Genomic DNA, 16845 nt, shown 5'->3' with positions numbered 1-16845 from the left:
TTTTTTAATTTTTTAAAATATTATATAATATACACACACACACAGGTTCCCCAGTGACACACAAACACACAGACCACTTCAAAGTGACACACACACACACTGACAGCTACCAAGTGACACACACACAGTGATACCCGCCTCCCAAGCGCACTTGCTGTCTCCTCTGCCAGGACAGCAAAAAGCTCCTGGTAGAGCGAGCGGCTGCAAGCAAGAGCGAGCAGCAGCACCTAAGTGCTTACTATGTCCAAGGCCTAATGGGGATTGGAGTTCACGCCTCTGAGACATCAGGGGGTCTTCAGATGATGAGTCAGTTGAAGACTGAGCCACCTGTGCTGAAGCAAGGCTATCTTGAATACCTGACCAGTTGGTGGCCATTGAGGACTGGACTTGCCCGCCCCTGGTCTAGTGTATCTACAAGTATGTTTATCACGGAACACAATTATGGGGCTAATATACCCATCTGAATTGTAGGAAAAATGCAAGAAGTGGAAGTGAAATTGAAGGGCACCTCATTATAATACACACACCCCGTTATAATACATGCACCCCATTATAATACACGCACCCCATTATAATACACGCACCCCATTATAATACACGCACCCCATTATAATACACGCACCCCATTATAATACACGCACCCCATTATAATACACGCACCCCATTATAATACACGCATCCCATTATAATACACGCATCCCATTATAATACACGCTCCCCATTATAATACACGCCCTCATTATAATACACGCACCCCATTATAATACACGCACCCCATTATAATACACGCACCCCATTATAATACACGCATCCCATTATAATACACGCACCCCATTATAATACACGCACCCCATTATAATACACGCACCCCATTTTAATACACGTACCCCATTATAATACACGCACCCCATTATAATACACGCACCCCATTTTAATACACGCACCCCATTATAATACACGCACCCCATTATAATACACGCACCCCATTATAATACACGCATCCCATTATAATACACGCTCCCCATTATAATACACGCCCTCATTATAATACACGCCCTCATTATAATACACGCACCCCATTATAATACACGCACCCCATTATAATACACGCACCCCATTATAATACACGCATCCCATTATAATACACGCATCCCATTATAATACACGCACCCCATTATAATACACGCATCCCATTTTAATACACGTACCCCATTATAATACACGCACCCCATTATAATACACGCACCCCATTTTAATACACATACCCCATTATAATACACGCACCCCATTATAATACACGCACCCCATTTTAATACACGTACCCCATTATAATACACGCATCCCATTATAATACACGCACCCCATTATAATACATGCACCCCATTATAATACAAGCACCCCATTATAATACACGCACCCCATTTTAATACACGTACCCCATTATAATACACGCATCCCATTATAATACACGCACCCCATTATAATACACGCACCCCATTATAATACATGCACCCCATTATAATACATGCATCCCATTATAATACATGCACCCCATTATAATACACACACCCCATTATAATACATGCACCCCATTATAATACATGCACCCCATTATAATACATGCACCCCATTATAACACATGCCCTCATTATAATGCACGCATCCCATTATAATACATGCCCTCATTATAATACACGCACCCCATTATAATACATGCATCCCATTATAATACATGCACCCCATTATAATACATGCACCCCATTATAATACATGCACCCCATTATAATACATGCCCTCATTATAATGCACGCATCCCATTATAATACATGCCCTCATTATAATACACGCTCCCCATTATAATACATGCATCCCATTATAATACACGCTCCCCATTATAATACACGTATCCCATTATAATACACGCTCCCATTATAATACACGTATCCCATTATAATACACGTATCCCATTATAATACACGTATCCCATTATAATACACGTATCCCATTATAATACACGTATCCCATTATAATACACGTATCCCATTATAATACACGTATCCCATTATTATACACGCTCCCATTATAATACACGCTCCCATTATAATACACGTATCCCATTATAATACACGTATCCCATTATAATACACGCATCCCCATTATAATACACACATCCCATTATAATACACGCACCCCATTATAATACACGCACCCCATTATAATACACGCACCCCATTATAATAAACGCATCACATTATAATACACGTATCCCATTATAATACACGTATCCCATTATAATACACGCACCCCATTATAATACATGCCCTCATTATAATACATGCATCCCATTATAATACATGCACCCCATTATAATACATGCACCCCATTATAATACATGCACCCCATTATAATACATGCATCCCATTATAATACACGCACCCCATTATAATACACGCACCCCATTATAATACATGCACCCCATTATAATACATGCATCCCATTATAATACACGCTCCCCATTATAATACACGCTCCCATTATAATACATGCACCCCATTATAATACATGCATCCCATTATAATACATGCATCCCATTATAATACATGCCCTCATTATAATACACGCTCCCCATTATAATACACGCTCCCATTATAATACACGCACCCAATTATAATACATGCATCCCATTATAATACACGCACCCCATTATAATACATGCACCCCATTATAATACATGCATCCCATTATAATACATGCCCTCATTATAATACACGCTCCCCATTATAATACACGCTCCCATTATAATACATGCACCCCATTATAATACATGCATCCCATTATAATACATGCATCCCATTATAATACATGCCCTCATTATAATACACGCTCCCCATTATAATACACGCTCCCATTATAATACATGCCCTCATTATAATACATGCACCCCATTATAATACACGCTCCCATTATAATACACGCACCCCATTATAATACATGCCCTCATTATAATACACGCTCCCCATTATAATACACGCTCCCATTATAATACACGCACCCCATTATAATACACGCTCCCATTATAATACACGCACCCCATTATAATACATGCCCTCATTATAATACACGCACCCCATTATAATACATGCCCTCATTATAATACACGCTCCCCATTATAATACACGCTCCCATTATAATACACGCACCCCATTATAATACATGCCCTCATTATAATACATGCACCCCATTATAATACATGTACCCCATTATAATACACACCCCATTATAATACATGCTCCCATTATAATACACGCACCCCATTATAATACATGCCCTCATTATAATACACGCACCCCATTATAATACATGCACCCCATTATAATACATGCCCTCATTATAATACACGCACCCCATTATAATACACGCACTCCATTATAATACACGCTCCCATTATAATACACGCACCCCATTATAATACACGCACCCCATTATAATACACGTATCCCATTATAATACATGCACCCCATTATAATACATGCCCTCATTATAATACATGCACCCCATTATAATACATGTACCCCATTATAATACACACCCCATTATAATACATGCTCCCATTATAATACACGCACCCCATTATAATACATGCCCTCATTATAATACACGCACCCCATTATAATACATGCACCCCATTATAATACATGCCCTCATTATAATACACGCACCCCATTATAATACACGCACCCCATTATAATACACGCTCCCATTATAATACACGCACCCCATTATAATACACGCACCCCATTATAATACACGTATCCCATTATAATACATGCACCCCATTATAATACATGCCCTCATTATAATACACGCATCCCATTATAATACACGCACCCCATTATAATACACGCACCCCATTATAATACACGCATCCCATTATAATACACGCACCCCATTATAATACACCCCCATTATAATACACGCATCCCATTATAATACACGCACCCCATTATAATGCACGCATCCCATTATAATACACACATTATAATACACGCATCCCATTATAATACACGCACCCCATTATAATGCATGCATCCCATTATAATACACGCACCCCATTATAATGCACGCATCCCATTATAATACACACATTATAATACACGCATCCCATTATAATACACACACCCCATTATAATGCATGCATCCCATTATAATACACGCACCCCATTATAATGCATGCATCCCATTATAATACACACATTATAATACATGTCAAGTCACCAGCATACTGTATGTAGACAGAACAGAACAACGAGAAATTGACCCTTGAAACACTGATGCTAAAAGAATGACAATACAATCAGTTTAGGCCTGATACATTGCAGCATGAAAGGTACAGTGACCTGCGATGACAAGAAAAAGTATCTACAGTATTAAAATAAAAGGATTGTACCTTCATTTTGTTTGAAAAGGTCTTTTTTCTTTTTTTCTTTTAACAGGGAGTCAGGGTCGATGTATGAGAAATCCAACAAAAAGCATCACAGAGTAATTGAATCCAGACGCTGTAAATATTGTTCATAACATTGTGAGTATAAACAGCGCTCTGTGTGGCTTTTCAGGTGTTTAACCCATATGGTTGACTTAAAAACACATGTTTGTGATTGGTAGGAAAATATTTTAACGAGGTTAAGTTAATATTACCGTAACCTATGGAAAACTGCCTCCTTGTATCTCTTACAGCAGTTACTCATGTCTGGGGTGAGGATCGCCCTCTCCAGGCATGCCGCGTTGCATAGCGATACTAAGTATCACACACACACTTTCTGGCATGCTGCGTTGCATAGCCATACTAAGTACAGCTCAACCCCAGTATAACGCGATCCGTTACAACGCGAATCTGCTTATAGCGCGATGCAAGCGTGGCTCCCAATTTTCGTATTTAGGAATACTTTACAACACGATTATTGGTGACTTAAATACTTTATTGTACAACGCATACAATTGTACATTATTTCTAACGCGATCCGCTTATAGCGCGATGTGATTCTTTGGACTCCAAGCACAGCGTTGTAAGGGGGTTGAGCTGTATCTCTCTAAACTTCTAATTACCTGAAAGTGAACATGCTGCATTGTATAATGGTACTGACACACACACACACACACTTTCTGGCTATTGTTGCATTTTTCTCAGCATAAGTAAAAGAAGCGTCTTTTCTTTTTCCGTTTAATGTGTGTAACTTGGGTCATTGTTATCGTGCCATGGTGTGTGAATAAATCATTTTCCAACACGTCCACAGATTAACACCATAATGTTGACCGGATTAAAGGGCTTGCAGCTGCCTTTGATTACCAGTAACCACAGTGCAATGGAAAACACAAAAACAGATTTACTGTGAGTTTTTACATTCAATGCAAAAAAAGAAATTGTGTCCATAAAGAGGTTACCCTGTAGAAAGAAGTCTGGATTCATCTGAGACGGATTAGCGGAGCATATTGTTAGAGCATATTGAGCATCCTATAAAGACCGAAGAATGATATGCTGTATTGGACCAAACCCTCTTTTTTTCTTACGTTGATAATTCCGTGACACACAACATGCTGCAGTATAAAGCTGGAGTGAGTATGACTTGCAGGTGCGATCTTTGGGGCCTTGGAATGGGGAAGTGTTTGTCAATAAAGTGGTTTTTTTTTTCTCCTTATCCCATCCTGTCCCTATCATAGGGCCAATAAAGATAAGGTGGGCAGGAGGGGCTCTGGCTGTATAAGCGCTCGCTGATCACACAGTGACATCACACAGTGTCATCACACACACAAGGGAGTAGCCAGAGGAAATCAAACCCCTCCCAAGTCTCCCTTTAATAAATACAGGTCAACCCCATTATAACGCGATCCGTTACAATGCGAATCCGCTTATAACGTGATGCAAGCGTGGCTCCCAATTTTCGTAAGTTATGTAGATTTTTTCTTCTGAACACGTGATATACATATATACAGTATATACAGTACCATGCAGATCTTCCTAACATGCTGGCTCTCGCACTGATTTTCCTTTCTCTCCCTGCCAGCCGGAAGCTGACGGCAGAAGCAGGGAGAGAAGAGAGCTGCTGATGCCGGGTCACTCCCGCGGGGGGCGCCGCTGTGCGGCCGGGCCTAGGACAGGTGGGAGAGTTATCCCAGCTCTCCCCCTCCAGCGGCCGTTGAACCCCTGAGGGGTGCAATTGTCCCACGCAAATTTTTTTCTAACGCGATGTGATTCTTTGGACCCCAAGCACCGCGTTATTACGGGGTTGAGCTGTACATTAAATATACTTATAGGTGTCAGATTTGGATTAAAAAAAAGGTATCAATCACCCAGATGAGATCCCCTTAAACTAGTTCACTTTGGTCCCAGGAGCGATCTGCTTTCAGATCTTAGACCGAAGATGCAATATGCGATCATTCCACCAGTGTTAGATTATTCATGCTATTTAACCTCTGGTTTTCCAGAGCTGCCTGCAATGCACGCTACAGCAATTTAATATGACTACACCAGTGTTTCACTCTTCTATACTGTGGAGTCAGTTGAATTTAACTTGTTTTCATGTTTGAAGCTCCTGATGGGAGTTTCTTTGGCAGATTTATGGCAGCTTAGACGTGGTGGAAGGAAATGATATACTCTAACATTATATGGAGTTTCCCAGGCAGAAACTGGGACATCTCGATAATATATGGGATCTCCAATAAGGAAATGGGGACATCCCAACATTATATGGGATATCCCATGTAGAAACGGGAACTTCCCAATATTATACGGGATCTCCCATACAGAAACGGGGACATCCCAATATTATACGGGATCTCCCACACAGAACGGGAACTTCCCAATATTATACGGGATCTCCCATACAGAAACGGGCACATCCCAACATGATATGGGATATCCCATATAAAAACGGGAACTTCCCAATATTATACGGGACCTCCCATACAGAAACGGGGACATCCCAACATGATATGGGATATCCCATGTAGAAACGGGAACTTCCCAATATTATACGGGATCTCCCATACAGAAACTAGGACATCCCAATATTATACGGGATCTCCCACACAGAAACGGGAACTTCCCAATATTATACGGGATCTCCCATACAGAAACTAGGACATCCCAATATTATACGGGATCTCCCATACAGAAACGGGAACTTCCCAATATTATACGGGATCTCCCATACAGAAACTAGGACATCCCAATATTATACGGGATATCAAATACACAAACTGGCACATCCCAATATTATAATGGATATCAAATATGGAAACAGGGACATCCCGATATTATATGGGATATCCGATACACAAATGGAGACATCCCAATATTATATGGGATTTCCGATAGAGACTGGGACATCCTGATATTAAATGACATATCCGATATAGAGACTGGGATATCCTAATATTATATGGGACTTCCGATACAGAGACTGGGTATCTGTGTGTTTGTTAACTTTGTCCAGCTGGTATCAGCTGATTGGAGGTTGGCTCCTCCCTCCCAGGTTTAAAGCTTGTCCCATCCCACTTTCCATATGCACAGGTCTTTGCATGCAGCCGATTGTGACAGATCTAATACAGAGCATTCTTTCTGGTATTCTCCAGGTAAATAAGAATTTCATAGGAGAGAAGGGAATCCGGCGCCACAGCCCGTGACAGAATCCAAGGCACTTCCGGTTGATTTGAAAAAACTTTATTCAGCTCACAAATGAACAACAGGCTACACCACAGTCTCCCCCTCAACGCGTTTCACGCTTGAATCAGCGCTTCGTCTTGGAGTGGGGAGCTGTGGTCTGAGCCTGCATATTTATGCTAAAAAAGCCCGCGAAAAACGGGTTTTAAATATTAACCTCTGAAGTACCAGTACCATGATAACTTGTAACGCGTGCACAACTATCCTAATACATTTATATATCATTGCTCTCTTTGAACTTTGTACATAGAAACACTTGTCTCACTCTGAATAGCAAAAGGATAATGCACAGTACTGGTAATCTAACAAAGACAAAATAAAAACACTGTGTGCAATATATCTAAAAGTAAAGAGCATTGAGGACAACATGAATAATTAACCCCTTATTAAAGACAAGGTCTGGTAATCAGACTTTATCAGTTTAGCTCTACTGTTTATAATAACATATTGGAGAATAATACAAATAATGAATGGGTATGTGAGTCCTGAATGACAGAAAAAGGGGGGGAGGGTGGGGGAAATGGGAGGGAGTGGAGGAAAGAGGGGGGGGGGGTCAAATTAGTGACAAAGTATGGCACATCCGTGTTCTCAACAGGACATTTTTGTCTGGATTGACTTCAAGTCATATTAATCAGGGACTCTCTATCAGTAGAAAGAGCTGATTCACAGGCTGGTTCCGAATAGTGAATGGGACCGGCGTTGTTTCCTTTGACATTTTTTGATTTTGCTTTGTAATTCATTATGAACTTTTTCTTTCATCATTGGTATTAGTGTTTAATATTTATTTTAATCATGTCTCAGTGTTGCCTCTATCTTATTGTTATTCCTTGTTTTTTCCCCCTCTTCCCCCCTCTTTCCTCCACTCCCTCCCATTTCCCCCACCCTCCCCCCCTTTTTCTGTCATTCAGGACTCACATAGCCATTCATTATTTGTATTATTCTCTAATATGTTATTATTAACAATAGAGCTAAACTGATAAAGTCTGATTACCAGACCTTGTCTTTAATAAGGGGTTAATTATTTATGTTGTCCTCAATGCTCTTTACTTCTAGATATATTGCATACAGTGTTTATTTTTTGTCTTTGTTAGATTACCAGTACTGTGCATTATCCTTTTACTATTCGGAGTGAGACAAGTGTTTCTATGTACAAAGTTCAAAGAGAGCAATGATATATAAATGTATTAGGATAGTTGTGCACGCGTTACAAGTTATCATGGTACTGGTACTTCAGAGGTTAATATTTAAAACCCGTTTTTCGCGGGCTTTTTTAGCATAAATATGCAGGCTCAGACCACAGCTCCCCACTCCAAGACGAAGCGCTGATTCGAGCGTGAAACGCGTTGAGGGGGAGACTGTGGTGTAGCCTGTTATTCGTTTGAACTGAATAAAGTTTTTTCAAATCAACCGTAGGTGCCTTGGATTCTGTCACGGGCTGTGGCGCCGGATTCCCTTCTCTCCTATGCAATACACACAGAAGGCTGCACGCCAGGATTCGGAACACAGAGGAGAATAGGACCGAGGTCTACAAGTGAGCTTCCATAGGTAAGGTTTCCTTCCCAAGCTCTGACCTCACTTTTGGCCCATTACAACTCCCTGCTCCTTCCTATGTAACTATTGTTGACACCATTTGTGCCGGACGACGGCCTGAGCGCAGGACAGTTTCTTCTATTGCTAAATAAGAATTTCAATCAGATTTAGAACCGTGCAGCTGATTATGACAGATCAATTATGAGCATTCTTCCTAGTATTGTACAGGTTATTAAGAACTTTAATCAGTGTTACGACGTGTGAATTATGGTCATGCCTTGGAGGGGCTCACAGGCCTACAATGCTTTGGCAAAAGTGTTAAACTAAATGACCCTTTTATTCAAGAGATATATTTCACTGTGTATTTTTGCCATTGGATTTAGCCCAGGCAGGGATTTCCTTTCTGATTGTCTGACTGTGTTTGTTGCACTTATTGTATTATAATTCCCTGTACTGCATTGTCTTTGTAAAGAGTACACTGTGGGTGTTATAAAAAGATATACATCCATCCATACTAGCCTACATACGCTTTGCCTACATATCGCTCAAACATTCGCCAAAGTGTTACATAGAACTGTTTGGCCCAAACAAGTTTGGGCGGAATTGAGAAGTTGAAGCACAATTTGAAAAGCAAAGAAGAGAAAAAGGTCGACTTTCACCAGTGAAGAATACAATCTGAGATTCCTGGGAAATATACTGATTTCAGTCATTTGAATTTACTTGGCCTATTAGTTTATATCCCAGGTGTGATCACGGCTCTCTCTCACAGTAAGTCCTCATGCGGCAAAATTATAACGCGGTCTCATTCTGGGGACCCCGAGGACCACGTTATAACGGGTTTCAGCTGTACTATTATTGTGATTTGTATGTGTTGTGCTTTGTTATTTCTTATTGCAGCTTTGCGGGAAGGTGTTAGAGAGGGAACAGACCCTGCAGTAAAGTTGGCTTTTTGCTGGAGAGGTCCAAGGTAACTCCAGTACTTATTTGGGAAGTTGAGTCATACTTGGCTCTGACAGTCGGTATGGCAGTTTCCCACCTGAGGTCGTGTTGTCCGGGGCCAAGTGGTTTTGGCGGCTACTTGGCAAATGGTTAAAAGTTGGGAGATATTCCTCTGGCTTATGAGTGGTTATGGAGCAATTTAGCAGGGTACCCTAGCTTTGGTTATTGGCTACGTCCATAGTGCAGGAGACGGCACGAGCTACGTAGCTCGCTCCGAAACAAACACTAGGACTACAATGTATTAGTGCATAGTGCACGTATGCTATGGGGAGATACAAACCTGTTTGTATTTCCCGTACGACGGTTGGGTCACGTGAGCGTTTCACCCAATGAGGGCGAACCAGCTCCGTGACGTCATGGACACGCCTCCCTGTTGCCTCTGCCTGCAGGACAGGAAATATCTCCTGCTGCTGGCGAGGGTGCACTGCGCCGAGGAGCGCGGAAGTGTGTGCGTTCCACTTTGGCCGCAGCCTTAGGCTGCAGTCCCAGTGCGTTCTGTAGCATGAGCGCCTGGCAGGGGGGCGGCGCGTGCACAGTGCTTCACTGGAGATCGCGGTCCTGGGAGAGAGGGAGAGTTTGCGACGGGAGGGGGCGTGGCGGGGGTTTTGCGGGGGCATGGCCATGACCTCCCATGGCTGGTTCGCCCTCATTGGCTGAACCGTTGGCGGGGCGTGGCCACGCCTCTGTTGCAAGTTCCAAATACAAAAAAATTGTATGTGTGAAGACTTGCAGTTCAGTGCGGCTGCTAAATGCGCGCCGATGCATGTACTTGGCCCGGATAGATTGGGGGGCGGTGCTTGTGCACACGGCGTGCGCTGTAGAACGCACTGGGACCGCAGCCTTACGGTTAATAAAGCTGCAACCTGTGTCTTCCAACTAGAGAGGGGAGAATCCACCCAAATCCGTTTCCCGCATTTTCTCGCATTTTCCACCCAAAATCCGTTTCGCGGTGTCAAATCCACAAACATATATGGCCGGTTTTAATCTGCTCGGATTCATCAAAAATTTGCCATTGGATACAACCCGTGGACGAATTCTTAAGAACCAATAGCCGAATCCACGGATTAGATTCTACAAATCCGTCCCCGGCCGGCGGAATCCGCGGAGCGTATTGATATTTATAATAAATAATCAGCAAAACGCACATCGCCCTTTTTGAGATTAATCCGCTGAAATCCGTGGACCAAAACAACCGGCCGATCCAAATCCGCCCATCTCTGCTCCCAACCGCGCGTGTGTTTCGTTAATAAAAGGGTGGTTAAGTGGTGGGTGGGATTCAGGGCGCTTCCCCCACCCCCACGGTGCGAGGGACAGGCAAGTCATGCAAAACTCCTATTTTAGGCTTCAAAAAGCTTGATACAGCTCAACCCCCTAATAACGCTGCACTTGGAGTCCAAAGAATCACATCGCGCTATCAGCGGATCGCGTTAGAAATAATGTACAATTGTATGCGTTGTAATATAGTAATTAAGACGCCAATAATCGTGTTGTAAAGTATTCCTAAATACGAAAACTGGGGGCCACGCTTGCATCGCGCTGTAACGGGGTTGTGCTGTACTTCAAAGATCGGGGCAGAAGGCAAGTTGTGCCAGGTACGCCGATTTTGTGGGGCGAAGGTTGACCCCGGAGAATATATCTCGTGGGTGCCCCCTTTGCTGCCCTGTTAGTAATCTGGATGCAAGCAAAATATATATACCCTGATCTCTCTGAATTCCAAACACTCACATTCCGAGTGATGAGAACATAAGTGCTTTCATTCCCTCTGTTGTTGATGCAACGGTTGTCAGATGTGACCCGGTTAGCTTCTTGTAACTTCCACCTGGTCCGTGGATGACGGTTATTTCACTTTGATGGTTTCTGTGAAATACCAATACAGATAACTCATTTATTTCACCGGGGTGATTATGTATGGCTCCCCGCTTACATTGCATGCGGGATAACATGCGTGAGGGTGATACCATGTACCCGTAGTCAACGACATGTAGTTGCGATTTGTAACAACGGAGGAATAGCCCACTTTCAAGGACAGGAACCCGTGAGATTTAGGGGTTGTGGACTAAAACATGGCATTTTAAAGGAACAATCCAAGTGGGACGTTTTTTTCCAATTTTGTTTTAACATCGGTTTGGAGCAGGGGGTCTCCGGAGCTGAACCCCTTTAATTTCAGCTCCGGGGACCCCCTGCTTCCTGAGAAACCTCCGGAGGGGACGCCGGTATCTCCGGCAAGTTTAAAGCTCGGTCTTCACGTGGGCCAATCGGAAGCTGCACTGGGTGACATCACAGCTTCCTATTGGCCCGCGGGACAAGGGAGCTTTGAAAAGCGGTCCTTGCGTGAACCCCAGCAAGCAAGCCGGAGTGGCTACCGGCACCCCCTACGGAGGTAAGTATCTCCAGAAGAAGCGGGACCCCGGAGCTGAAATTAATGGGGGTCAGCTCCAGAAACCCCCTGCTTCAATTCTATGTAGGTAAAAAAGAAACGGCCAGCTTGGGTTGCCTCTGTAAACCAAGCAATATCCTACATCTGTGGGGTTTTTTTTTTAAAATAAATAAATCCGTTCTGTACTATGAAAAAAATGAAAATCCGTCTCCCCTGGCCACTTAGCTGTGGTGGCCGCCTCCTTGCTTCCGCCCCCCCCCATTTCCTTCTGAACCGTGGCATCATTTGCGTCACCAACGTGACGTCGCGGCGTTCCCATTGGCAACGCGACGTCGTGACGTCATTTACCGCTGCGAAGTCGCGTTGCCAAGGACGTCGTGTGACGTCACGTTGGTGACGTCCACTGCATTATTTGACTCTGCGGTTCAGAAGGAGGCGGCTGCCGCATTTAAGTTACCGCATCAGGCCCGATAGGCCAGAGAACGCGACAAATGTATATGAAGGCGGACATTTTTGCCACCCCAAAAATGTGCTACCCTAGCCCCGGGCCTAATGGGAATTTCGCCACTGACTATGAGAAAATACTTGTAGGATTTAAAAAATAAAAACCCTTGATGACATGGGTATATCAGCTAGTGTATTATAATGTAGCAACCATTTACAAAGTCACACCCCCTTCCTCTTCTGAAACAGGCTCTGGCACACACCTTTTTGAGCCCTGCCCTCTCTATAGCAGTGCACCAATTGCATCTAGTGACTGCCTGGTCACATAACTGCATCTTTGGTCCTCTTCTGCTGCACTGACAGCCATTTAATGAACCCGAGCCGATTCTTCGCCGAATGATCACAGGAGAACAGATCGATCGTAAACTTATCGAATTACTTATCATTGTGTGGATTGTATTGATGCACATATTAAATGGAAATGTACGTTTTAGTCCGAAACGTAGCCCAATTTTTATGCTGAGTGCCACAGATCTCTCTTTTTCTATATATACACCCACAAAATATATTTTGTACCCAATGGAGAAAAGGATCAATGTTAAAAGCATTAAAAAAAAACAACAAAAAAACCGTTTCGTAAAATGGAGTTTCGACAAAAAAAGTGTTTTTTGTTCTTTTAACCTAATTGAGTTTAACAGTAACAAGCCTCTGCAAAGCATTGCAGACTCCTCGGGTTAACAAGGGTTAATGCTGAGTGGTTGAATTTGACCTCGCAGGGGAATTGAACCCACGCTCACGCCATGTTAATGACACACTTCCTGTGCTCCTCGTTGCTCTGGCCCAAGCAGAACGTTTGGCCAGCCTCCCTCTGGTGTTACTCACCACTGCCCGGCATTCTCATCCCGGTCTCGAAAACATGAGGTCCCTTTTATCAACTTTGTTGTGGATCCAGACGTTTCCTTTCATCAGAACTCTTTACCTAAGTGGAGTAGGCAGCGTTCTGGCGTTAGGGGGAACAAAAATGGAGAGCAGCAGCGTCAAACCTCATTCCAACGGTGACTCGCAAGCTATTTTCTTCCATGACGTAGGTCGGTCGTCCGCCAGTTTGTCAGAGCGGTTCATCGCGAGGCATCCAGCCTCTTACACAACAGGCTGTGCCCTACTGATATTCTGTAAATATATATTTTTAGTGGACCAGATACATCAAGAGAAAGCATTGGCAGGGGGGAGGCTTGCATAAATCATACTGCTGTCCAAACCAGATACAATCCAGAGCTATTCAGCAAAGCGAAAACAAATGATAGGGTTTAAGTCAGGAGCACGGGCATGTGTGTGTGCGGTTAAAGGTACAATTTACTCGTATACCCCAGAGTCAGGCGGGGGTGATCAGGCATCGTCAGGCTATTAAATGGCCATGATGGATAAAGACGTTATAATGGGGGTTTGTGTGCATTCAGATATACGCAGGCTCATGCGTGCACATATACTTATACATGCATGCACACAAAGATACACACATACACTTATACATATACTGACACACAGGGCAGACTCACTCAGATATACACACATACACACACACACTGATACACAGAGCAGACTAACGCATATACACACACACACATACATTGATACACACAGAGTAGACTTACTCAGATACACACACACATACAGTACACTGATACACACAGAGCAGACAGACTCATACACACACACACATACACTGATACACACAAAGCACACTGACTCAGATACACACACATACACTGATACACAGAGCAGACTGACACATACAGACACACACATACTGTACACTGATACACTGATACACACAGAGCAGACTGACTCAGATACAAATACACATATACTGATACACACATATACTGATACACACAGAGCAGACTGACTAATACACACACACAGTGATACACACAGGGCAGACTGACTAATACACACACACAGTGATACACACAGGGCAGACTGGGGAGGGCATAAAGTCCGGCTGGCAGGGCGCGGGGTCAGTCCGGCTGGCAGGGCGCGGGGTCAGTCCGGCTGGCAGGGCGCGGGGTCAGTCCGGCTGGCAGGGCGCGGGGTCAGTCCGGCTGGCAGGGCGCGGGGTCAGTCCGGCTGGCAGGGCGCGGGGTCAGTCCGGCTGGCAGGGCGCGGGGTCAGTCCGGCTGGCAGGGCGCGGGGTCAGTCCGGCTGGCAGGGCGCGGGGTCAGTCCGGCTGGCAGGGCGCGGGGTCAGTCCGGCTGGCAGGGCGCGGGGTCAGTCCGGCTGGCAGGGCGCGGGGTCAGTCCGGCTGGCAGGGCGCGGGGTCAGTCCGCTCCCTGCCAGCAATTTCCCACCCGTCCCTTTTTTTGAAATATTGTTAATGATGTTGTTACAGTTTGAAGTTCAAGATATTCAATTTACGAAGAGATAAATGAGAAATAATGACTGAAGTTCCTTGATGGGGAGGAGATAAATCTCCATTTTGTTACCCCTATGGGGTTGAGTTTTGAAGGTCGTTGCCTCTGTCGCGGTGGTAGTTGGGGGGGTAAGTGCTTGTCCTTGCCAGACGGTGCTCCGTGCTGGGTAAAGCGCGGTGGGGCTGGGAATGGCGAGTGGGCGGGGGCAATTTAAACGAGACTTCTGGGAGCCCACTGGCGTTAACGGCCGGGTCACGTGGGCTCGGCTTGGAGGTCACGATGTGATCGGTTAAAGGACCTTTGACCTTTCACCCTTTGAGCGAGCACTCTGGCAGGGGTTGGCAATTACCCAATTATTTAATGGTTAACTAAAAAGCGTCGGCCTTGTACCTCCAGACCTGGGGTTTGTCGTTATTTGTTTGTTATTTATGTGGCATCCCGGATATTTGGGGGAGGGGAGCTCTCTCGCAGTACGATACAGTACACACAGATCAGATTGACGCAGATACACACACATACATACACTGATACACACAGCAGATAGATACACACACTGCTGAGTGACGCAGATACACACACATACATACACTGATACACACAGCAGATAGATACACACACTGCTGACTGACTCAGATACACACAGCAGATAGATACACACACTGCTGACTGACTCAGATACACACACATTCAGTGATACACACAGCAGATAGATACATACACTGCTGACTGACTCAGATACACATACATACACTGATACACACAGCAGATTAGAAGAAGCAGAGGTCCCAATATGGGGCCGGCGCGCCCATAATGGCCTGTGCCTTCAGGGGGTACTTAAAGTGCCTTCCTCTCCTTCCCCCCACCACGAGGCTTGGTGGATTTGCGCGCAAATCAACAAGGGGAGGGGCTAATGGGGCGGGCTATTTAAACCCTGCGCTTGCAGGAGCTGCTCACTGATTCTGTTTTCCCACCCATCCCATTGAGAATGTAATGTTGTGTTGTGTATAACCATTTCTTATGAATCTGTTAGCAGATCCATCGTTACAGCTTTGGCGGAACTGTCAGGCCAGTCATCGTAGGGACACCGTGAATACCCGAAATGGGGCTCCACCCGATGCGGATGGGCCGCCAGGTAACGGTCCCCCTGAAAAGATTGTGCAGGCTGGAGGCGCCGACGCAGGCGGTCAGGCGCTGTACCCCTGGCACCAATCTTAGGCAGCTGGGCGCTATCCTATGCGGGTAGGCCCAGGCGGCTCTGATAAGGGGGACCTAGGGGCCGTGGAGAGTGTCTCTCGCGGTGGAGAGTGTCTCTCCCAGTAACGGTAGACGGGGGCCGTGGAGAGTGTCTCTCGCGGCGGAGAGTGTCT

General features: G+C 44.4%; 1 long non-coding RNA gene across 2 annotated transcripts in view; it reads left to right on the top strand.

Moving 5' to 3' along the window:
- Positions 1-5793, top strand: part of LOC142472528 (uncharacterized) — a 68917-nt gene extending 63124 nt beyond the window's left edge. For both annotated transcript variants that reach the window (XR_012789751.1, XR_012789752.1), the window contains 2 exons: positions 4494-4579; positions 5292-5793. This is a non-coding gene — a long non-coding RNA (uncharacterized LOC142472528). The remainder of the gene's footprint in view (positions 1-4493; positions 4580-5291) is intronic.
- The last annotated feature ends 11052 nt before the right edge of the window (positions 5794-16845 follow it).

This window comes from Ascaphus truei, chromosome 22 (assembly GCF_040206685.1).
Source record: "Ascaphus truei isolate aAscTru1 chromosome 22, aAscTru1.hap1, whole genome shotgun sequence".
In the NCBI taxonomy this organism is placed as follows: Eukaryota; Metazoa; Chordata; class Amphibia; order Anura; family Ascaphidae; genus Ascaphus; species Ascaphus truei.
The sequence above is the reverse complement of the archived record's forward strand: the minus strand, read 5'-3'. Positions and strand labels throughout refer to the sequence as shown.